This window comes from Dermacentor variabilis, chromosome 3 (assembly GCF_050947875.1).
Source record: "Dermacentor variabilis isolate Ectoservices chromosome 3, ASM5094787v1, whole genome shotgun sequence".
NCBI classification, from domain to species: domain Eukaryota; kingdom Metazoa; phylum Arthropoda; class Arachnida; order Ixodida; family Ixodidae; genus Dermacentor; species Dermacentor variabilis.
In genome coordinates this window covers 18369324-18379468 of record NC_134570.1, presented here as the reverse complement: position 1 = coordinate 18379468, position 10145 = coordinate 18369324, and positions in this window count along the sequence as shown.

Genomic DNA, 10145 nt, shown 5'->3' with positions numbered 1-10145 from the left:
GGCGCGGCAGATGAAAAGGCACTAGGTAGATCACGATGTCTTTCTGTATTTCCTTTATTTCCTTCCGGCTAACTGAGAGGGAGCTTGTAAGAGGGCGCAGCTCTATGATGCGGGTTAGGTGCCTCGATGTCCTCCTCGCCCGCCGCTGCGGGCAAGGCGGACATCGAGGCACTCTAATGCGGGTGGGAGCGCAGTCACCTGGTATTTTTCATATTTCGCAGGGTTTATTTATCAGTCGGAAGAGTTAGTACGCAATTAGTACGCCACCGAAAATAGCACAGTTAGATGTCTCTTGGCTGTGCCTACAAGTTCCCCATTGACACTTCGATAATTAGAACAGTACGTTTTGAGTTGGATAAGTAATTACTGTTACCTATTTAAATCTCAGCAACGAAAAATATACTGGCGGCTACTCCCCTGCATGGGAACAATATTGTGGCGACTTTAGTCAACGCAAGTTTATAAAACTAAACTATTTATTAAGGGGCGAGCTTGTGTCAAGAGCTAAACAAGCTCACCCTGTCGCCTGCGCAGCGACGGTAGTCGAAAAACGTCCTCTGCCGCGTTCCACCGTCCTCGAACGCCGCTTGCGGCCTCCCTCGATGAAACCACACGCGGTCGTTTCCCATTGGCGGGGCAGCACCTCGGTGGGGGAGCTCGTGCGCACGCGCGCTGGCAGGCAGGCGAGGCGCACTGCGCGTGTCGTGGACGCTGGCGGTGTTTCGCTTTGTTGCAACGCTTGCGCTCTCCAGAGCGATCTGTGTGGTACTTGAATGCAGGCTACGTGCCAATATGCGCTGGGCTTTCTTCGAGTAACACAATTGCTGTTTTTTTTTTTTAAATCTTGATGCATGATAGCTGGGACACCCTGTATACATTCATGACCTCTGCATCCAAGTGGCGATGTTTCCATGCCTAACTAATGTTAAATATTGGAAGAGCCTTTCTTTTTATTGAGTCGTTAGCATTGCTTACTGGAAATAAAAGCAATACCGAGACATATATCATTCACGTGCATTGCACACGCCATCGATATAAATATTCTGCCAAAGGGGTCACTGAAGCCTGCGGGTTTTTTTCAGGGTCAAGAAAGCACGCAAAGCAATTTGAAGCGAGATATTACAGCAACGTATTAATTCTGTAGGAATAGGCGATTCAAACCTTTAGAAATAATTGTTAATTGGCTACTTCCTTCTCTTTCGAATGTACAATAAGCTTTGTTCTGTCTACATCTTTAAATATATTGTGTATGTGCATGGTGTTAACAGTAGAAATTTAAAATAATGCTGAAGTGAGCAAACCCGGATGAGGCGGTCGCCGCTGATTATGATGCGCTTGTCATCCTATTGTCAGGATTTGCAGAAATAAAGCGAAATCATTAATTAGAAGCCATGCACGTCCACCCCAACAATGATGCAGTAAGCTATTAACCACAATAAAACATTAAGTGAGTAGGTAGAGGTAACTAAAAAAAATAGCTCAAGTCATGTGGGTCAGAAAACTGGTAATGACACTTAAGGTGGGGATGGCGGGGGGTGGGGGGGGGGGGCGGATCGGAAAACCGGAGCCCCTCCGAAGTTCTCGTTATGTTGTAGGCCCTCATAACAGTACCGTAATGCTGGCGGCGTTATTCAGGCAACCATTCTACACAGGTGTAGAATGGTTGCCCGAAGGACGAGAAATAACGAAAAACGTCTTTCTCGGAGTAAATGGCGACATGGTAGGACCAAGAAAATGATCCGCTGTGTGGCACGTGCAGACCGGCGGCTCCAGGCCCTGACAAGATCGGTCTTATATGACACTGAGTTCAGGAACTTCCCTGTGCCTGCCTATTGTCTTCCGGTGACTAGAGGTCTCGCGGCGACCATACTTACGAACGCACAGTTTCGACCCGCCACGGTAGCTTAGTGGTTATGGCGCTGCGCTGCTGAGGTCGAGGTTCAGGGTTCGATCCCGGTCATGGCGGCTGCATTTCGACGAACACGATATATGCAAAAGACGCTAAAGTACTTTGAGCAAGACGCTCTTCAAAGAAACCCAGGTGGTCAAAATTAATCTGGAGTCCCCCACTACGGCATGCCTAATAATCGGATCGTGATATCGGTGCGCAAAACACCGGAATTTAGTTTCAATTTTATTACAGTCACGGTCACAAACCAATGTTCACGCGTAGTAGCTTGCCGGCATAGAATATGCTCCCAGCACAAGCAGTGCAAATAAATTCAGGCAACGACAAGGGCCGGCGATCGGTAGAGATAACATAAAATGAGTGCTACGCTAAAACCCTATGCTTAAGCATAATCTTATTTACCGGCACCACTGGCAGTTTTCACCCCGCTGCACAGTTCTAGAGGAACAAAGGTCAATTCCAGCACATGGCGTTCACGTGGAGCTGACTTAAAACGCTCCGCTGACTCTCGGAACCACCCTGGACCATTAGGATGTGTGCCAAAGGCGTCAGTTAATGGACCGGACACGCCGAAAGGGCCTGGTCAAATGACCCGACTGGCCGTCTGTTTGCTGTTGGCCACTTGCGCGCACTGCCCTCCTCTTGTTGCCACAAGAGGGTGAATTGCACAGCAAGAACAGTGCTTCACCCTTGCAGTCGCTGCTTGAGCAGTGCGCTGGCAATTGTGCTTCGTATAAGACAGGTGTCATAGCCAAGCGGTTTGCGATAGAGAGAGAGAGAGAGAAAAGAAAGAAAGACTCTGAAGAGAAGAAAATATCTCGCGTTGGCTTAGTGGCTATGGCGCTTTGTTGATGCTCACGGAGGTCGCGGGTTCGATTTCTGGCCGCGGCGGTCGAATTTAATGGAAGCGAAATGCAAGAAAACTCGTGCACCGCGCTATAAGTGCACGTTAAAGGATTCCATGTGGTCAAAATATAAACTGGAGCACTCCCCTAAAACGCGCTTCGTAATCACATCGTGGTTTTGCTACATAAAACCCCAGAATTTCATTTTTGTAAACCCAGGGTTGAATTAGTGGTCGCAAGTTATAAATTCGTGATTCTCGATTTGCAATATCAATCACGACGAGAGTTGTTAGAGTAAGGAAACTGACAAACAAACCAAGAAAAACAAATTTCGGCACACCCGCCATCTCTGCACTTAGTTATGGATAATTCTAGATAGATAAAAGCGACGAGAAAACTCGTTGAGTACGCCTTTCTGGACGGTGACAAGCGAGCACCGAGCAACACGGAGACCATGCACAATCGAGACAGGCGCCGAGATATCGTGCTGCGATAGGGAGGCGTTAAGAAAATGCGCCAAGTTCAGTCATATCTTCTCGCTTACTATACCTCAAGTATAGAGTATTAGCTTAACGCTATAACGCTTATTGCAAGACAGTCCAGGCTTTTCTTTTTTCATTTTCCGTTAACGTGCCTGACGGTCTTATTCTGGCGATGGTTGTTGTATTCACACAGGAAGATATATCTTGACAGTGTGGTGTGCTCCGAAGCGGCCAGTGCAATTAGTAAATGGCCTGGTACCGGACGTTCCGACCGGGTCGAAGCAACGGAAAGGTCGCTTTTTGTGTGCACCAATGGAAACACAAGATAGCGCCGCCTGGAGTGACGATGCACGGACGTGACAGCTGCGTGTCAGCCGTGCAGATGGAGTACCGGCGCCGAAGGACGCCGTCACGGAGCTCCTTCGATATGGCGCCACTGCCGATTAAGGGCGACTGATCTTACTCGAACCCACCGCAGTGGCTCGTGGCTATGGCATTGAGACATTCAGCACGAGGTCGGTGGTTCGATTCTCAGCAGAGGCGGTCGTATACCGGTGGGGAAGGAACGCGAAAACGCTCGTGTACCAAGCATCGAGTGCACGATAAGAACCCGAGGTGGCCAAGATGAACTCACCAGGACATCCAAATTCACGACTCAGCGACAGTTGACACTCGCTGACAAATACACATCTCGCGGGCCATGCTTTAGCTGACTGCGTGTGGCGGAAGTGGTTGCGGAGCCGGAAATCCTTCATGGTATGGTATGGCATGGTATGGTATGGTATGGTATGGTATGGTATGGTATGGTATGGTAAAACTTTAATGAAGGTCCTGCAGATCGTGAGTCTTCACGAAGCGGGCCGCTCCCACGTGGGAACCGGAAGGTCGGAAATCCTTCATGGACGCCATGTTTTATCTCGGGAACGGCGTCCCTTAAACACCCACTGCGCAGTTTCGTGACGTTAAGCCTCATAATTTATTTTATTTAATCTCTTGCTCGACCAGCTAGCAAAGTCGGAGAACTGGGAAACAATTGACAGGCTTCCTTGTACATTTACGGAGCATGAGGTAGCAAGTGCGTCTCAATAGCTCAAGTATCGAAGAGCAACAATGAGTGACGTTCGGCTAGTTGGTGGTGCATGGTTTCTGAAGTGCGATACAGGGCAGCAAGAGACAAGGGCATCAGGGAGAAGACAACACAAATGCTGTGTGTGTGTGCGTATGTGTGCTCCCAGAACGGAGATATATGTGCTCATTTGTACATACAGCCTATTGCTATTTGCAAACAGGTACTGTGGAAAGCGTCCGGTTTTGCCCACAGATACAGTCCTCTGGCGAAAAAGACAACGGTGAGCCGCCGAAATGCACCACCAGAAGCCAGATTTTAAACACTTTTCCTCTGCAGCTCATCGCTGTTTTGCAAACCTGTTTCGTTGTAACCTGCACGAAAAAAGTTACTGATGTAACGGTGACGAAAAAGTTACTGAAAAGTAACGGTGAAGAAGCAACCATTTTTAAAACTGTGAGTCAAGAATCGAATTCTGTATTGAGCGAACTTGAGCGGCGGAAAAATAGAAAAACAAGCAACAGTCGATGTCGAGTTCATGTCGATGGGACATGAAAATAGATTATGTCAATCGTTCAAAGCACAACAATATGTGAAGACGTAAAAATAAATATCGCGCACTGTTGAACCAACTTCAAAGCGCACTTTTCTGGCGTAGTAAAGTGATGGGACGCGCGACCGGAAATTCCTTGGGCCGTCGGCTCACAGCTGCGTCCGCAGTACCTGCTTATACTCTATGTGTTTATAGACCAGAACTTGCAGATTTTCTAGGGGGCAGCCATCTTTTGCATAATGGCCACGGTGACGCCTCTTCGGTGGAAAAAACGAAGGGCAACCGCGATAACGCTCGGCCTGTTCTTATCGCATGCTCGACGCCGGTGTTCGCTCGTCACTGCTTTGTCGTCAGCTGCCCCCTCATTGAATCGGCAGCTCAGTGCGGACTGCGCAGAAAGCTGCAGCGACATGGCGTCGGAATTAAGCGCGCCTGCTCTGAATGGGTGGACGAGAGTTTTTGGTCCCTAGTCTAACCTGTCTCGTGTCCTGGGCACTGCTACATGCACGGCGTTAAAGGTATCCCAGAACAGAACAAGTAAGCCAGTTTAGAGTGGTAAAGTGTTATTTCGAAACTCTCACTTGGGACATTCATTAGGTGGAAAACTGTTGATGAGTAGCGCAGAAAATGAAGGCCCAGTTTCTTTCCTGAAAACGCATCTCAACCGCAACACCGGTATTTCAGTGTTGCGTCACAATTTGAAGAATATTTTCCTGCCCTTCAACACTTCTTAGAGTTAGTGTCTGATTCAATTAGTCACGATCTTATGAAACCAATATACAATGAGAAAAGGAAATCGTAGGAAAATTACTGGTTTTTAGTTTAATTGTAAAATGATAAAGTAAAGGAGAATGAAAGTGGACGAACAAAATCGGGCCCATCGGCTGCCACTAAGTTTAAATTCATTTAAATTACAATGTAATCCTTTTTTGTTTATAAACAGATAACCAGACAAAAGACACTGTCAAAATACATGACATCACGGGAAGCCAGTGCGGGAACCAAAAGAGGCAGTCGCCACCCGTCCTACTCTGTCCCATTCTTTTTTTCGTTTCATTTTTCACACTTGCGAAATCACTGCTTATGGTTAGAGTGAGGTTTTCGGTATTCTACAAACACAACTTACTAAAAAGAGCTTAACCTGATATTCTCTTTATAGTGTTTTTATAGTGTTATGAAACGAGGATAAGCTGATTGGTAATAAATACTTGTGCTCGATAACCTTACTTACTGCATTTCGTTTTCTTTTACGTGCACTTTCGTCTTCCGACAGTCACGCAAGTACATAAAATCTAGACAAGATGTGCCGCTTATTTTGTATTTGGTGTGTGTGTGTGTGTTTTCTTGTCAGTTCTTATGCTTATTTATATTATTGCTTTCCTAAAATGCGTCTCAACTAGTGAGTTTCACATGTGCGTTACTTGTCATGTTACTGCATCAAATGAAACTGCGCTTATCACCTCTCTATTGTTGGTATTGTTCAAATAAGGTGTTTATGTATAAAACACAGAGTTTCAGTGAGCTACGTTGCCCCACTCTCTAAATGTCCTCGCGGGGCACAAACAACCAAAAAACAAACAAATAAATATATGACATTATTCAATCACGTTATTTCTCCCGAAGCTTCCTCCGGGATGAGAGGCGGCGCCACACCAGCAAGGCTGATTACAAGTAGCCCTGCTTCGTCGTTTCTTCGAACGTGTGCTTCGAGTAATAAATGTAAACAGATTGTTGTTAAATCCACACTTGTTCTCCCATGGTGTGTCTGCTTCGCTATCAGTTTGTGAAGGCAAGCCTGTTTATAGATGTCAGGTGCAGACTGAAGAAAATGCCTACATATCGAGAGGCCGTTTTACTTTGATTCCATATCAAAGCTTGTAAATGAAGAAAACTTTATTGATAGAAAAAAAATATGGAGGATTTGCGCGCACCCTATTGAAATGCAAAAGGTCGGTGGCAGGGGGAGGTGGACATATTTCCCGAGCATTCTAAGCGAAATACCAAGTCGACAAGAGTGCGCCCGATACGGACATCTCTCTCTTTCTCTCCATTATATTACGTGTTTCGCATTTGACGCATTTCTATTTCCATCATCTTACTTCTTTTTTTTTTCGGAACGTTGCACGAATTGAGGACGCAGCCGCTCTACGTACGCGGTTTTATGCGGCGCGTTTCAAGCAGCGGTCGTACGTAAAGCTCTGCGGTGGCGCGTTAGGCTGGCAGGGAGCCACACGCAGACTCTCCAAGACTGCACCCGATGTGGGACCTTTCTTTCTTTCTTTCTTTCTTTCCTTCTTTCTTTCTTTCTTTCTTTCTTTCTTTCTTTCTTTCTTTCTTTCTTTCTTTCTTTGCTCCGGCTGATATCGTTCACGTTCAAAGCCGTGCATCAATTTTGAGCAGGGTATACATCAAAGTGGGCGTCTGATCGAACGGCGTCCAATTTATTTTTTTTTTTTTATAATGTAGAAAAATTGGAAGGTAGGTTTCTTTAGCACCGACCATCCCGAAATTCCAAATACATTACTCGGGCATATTGAATAATGAATAAAAAAGAAATAAACGAGGAAAGATCCTAACAGGGAGTAGGCGCAAACAGATAAAAGTCGGAAGCACACAAAAGTGTCACTATACGGGCTACATCGGGCATTGTTGTTTTCGTCGTCGTCGTCGTTGTTCTCGTTTTTAACTATGGCTCCTAACAACGAGGAGGAATCAGGCAAGGTAAACCGGGAAACTGTAGAAATTACATTATCTTCGCACTAATCTAGAGGTAAATGATACCACTATGTAGAAAACGCGGCATAAATATCTGAAAAGTGAACAGGACAATTTTCGGTGGGCCTTGTCAGGATTGGGGGCTCAATCCCATCGCTCATAATCAGTTGTCAAGATTGGAGTCGCGCATGAATTAGAAGGTAGCTGGTCCATGCCGTCGTCCAACCTATCCACGCTGAGGACGTTGTTGAAGGGAAAAACTGCTTCTCATCGAGAACGAGGAATATGGGTTTATTTACAGTATCTACATCAGGGTGTTGCAGTTCATCAGTCTAGCATGACTGCGAGAGAAAAGTGCACTGAGCAGCCACACAACAGCGGTTTATCAACACTCGGTCCTCCCTCGATCCCAAGGTGATTGAAACGTTCGACCCGGAGACGAGCCGCCTCGTCGTCGCGAGGGACACACACACACACACACACACACACGCACGCACACACACACACACACACACACACACACACACACACACACACACACACACACACACACACACACACACACACACACACACACACACACACACACACACACACACACACACACACACACACACACACAGGTTCACGCCCCCCCCCCCCCGAGGGCCGAGGGCCTTCGCAGAACTCGGGGCTGACCCCCTCAGCGCGGCCGCCATGGTGTCCATTGTCTTGCTTCTTGAACGGCGCGTGGGAAGGGGTCTCCGTAGACGTTCCCGCGGCAACTCCCCCGCTCATAGCAGATCAGGTCCGCGGTGGTGGGTTCAGGCACAAAGCCTGCTTCGTCAAACTCGGCTCCAACGACGGAGAGTCGAGGACGCGCGTATTCTCCACACACAGTCGACTTAGTGACACCGGGGCTAGAGGTTTGCGGTGGCGTTCCAAGAAAAGTTTGCCGCCGCTGTCGCAACTGGGTGGCAAAACTTGCACGTTGCCACCTCGGCAGGCCATTCATAACAGCTAAAACTTGCATGACAGAGGGCCGTTCTTAACAGCCTGTAAGAAAAAAAAGTAAGGAGAATGTGTGTACACCGTGTGAACAACGTTTTTAACACGTCAGTCTTCCCGTATCAACAATAAGATCGTGCTCAGACTCACAAGCTTCCTTTCTGGAACGACCCAGGCTGCTTGCACAAAAAATAAGGTAATGTGATGATGATGATTATGCTGCTGCTGGTGATGATCTTCTGTGGCACGTACGCACAGAGGGTTCATTGTTCCTCAGAGAACTGGCGAAACCCGCTGCGGGGATTCGGCTATGAACTCGGGCGGTGCATGCACCTGTTCAATAGAAGAAGTAATACTAAATTTCAGGAAAATAAATTGAAACAAGACTAGTAACTGGTGATTGCGAAATTAAATAATTCCATTGCAACTACATAACACAGCTGAATTCACCTAATCATTGTGGTCTATTTAACTTCGAAGTATGACCTTCTCTTTACACGTACACACGCGCACGCACACATGCACACACGCGCGCACACACACATGCTTGCCACATAACTTCTACAACTTTTACCCCTTCATTGTAAACCGTTAAATCTTACCCAGTTTTCGCATGTGTCAACTGGAACGTCCGGCACTAGCACAGGGATTGAACTAACAATGAAACTGAGATTCTGTTCGCGCCGTTCGCTCTGTAAACTGTTTACGTGAAACGATTTCATACTGTACGTTTTGTTAGTATATGGAAAGAGAATGGCCAGTGCTTATTTGCTTTTAACACTACACGTTCCACTCAGGTCAGTGATTTACAGATTTATATTGCTTCAGGAAGAGTTATGGCTGGTTCGTTTCGCAAAGCTGACACAGCTTCTTGGCCCAATATGCTCACTGTGCGATATGGGCCAGTATGATTAGAGCGGACTTGTATGACGAAATTAAATTTAAGAGAGGTATAATTCGAATGAGAGAGAGAAATATATAAAAATGTAACAAACAATGAGACAAAGGCAGAAAAGAGATGTAGGCAGATAGATAGCGACACTCAATCGGGAAATTTTCTATTGAAGTGCCAGTATTCCTTTGATTGTGAGCAACAATAGAAACGCTTTATTAAAACTTGAATGCTATGCTCACACAGTTAACATATCAATTAAGCAGAATTCGTAAATCCGTCGTCTTAGACAGAAAAGTTACTTATTGATCCGGGTTCTCAGCAGGAGGAGCAAAAAGGGGGCATTTTCAGATCAGATCTGTATTCATAAAAGTAGGAACACGACTATAAAGCATCATGAACGTGATTTCTACATGTCGTATCCCGCAGAATATGTTGCTTCAAGGGAATAAAGCACGTTGATAGTCAACCAAAGAGGTTAGTTAAGATTTTGGCTACCCTTTCATAACAGCAATACTTTGAAACCTCTGTCCAACCACTGATCTCGTATCTTCCTTTGAGGGAAGATTGTACGGCGAGAACACCTGCTCTTTTATCGTGATCGTTGTTGTTGTAGCATCAATACATGGTGATCGTCTCTGTCGCTTCCTCTTTCTACATTGGTAGTGACACAGGGCTTCGTCCCGTGTCATGCAC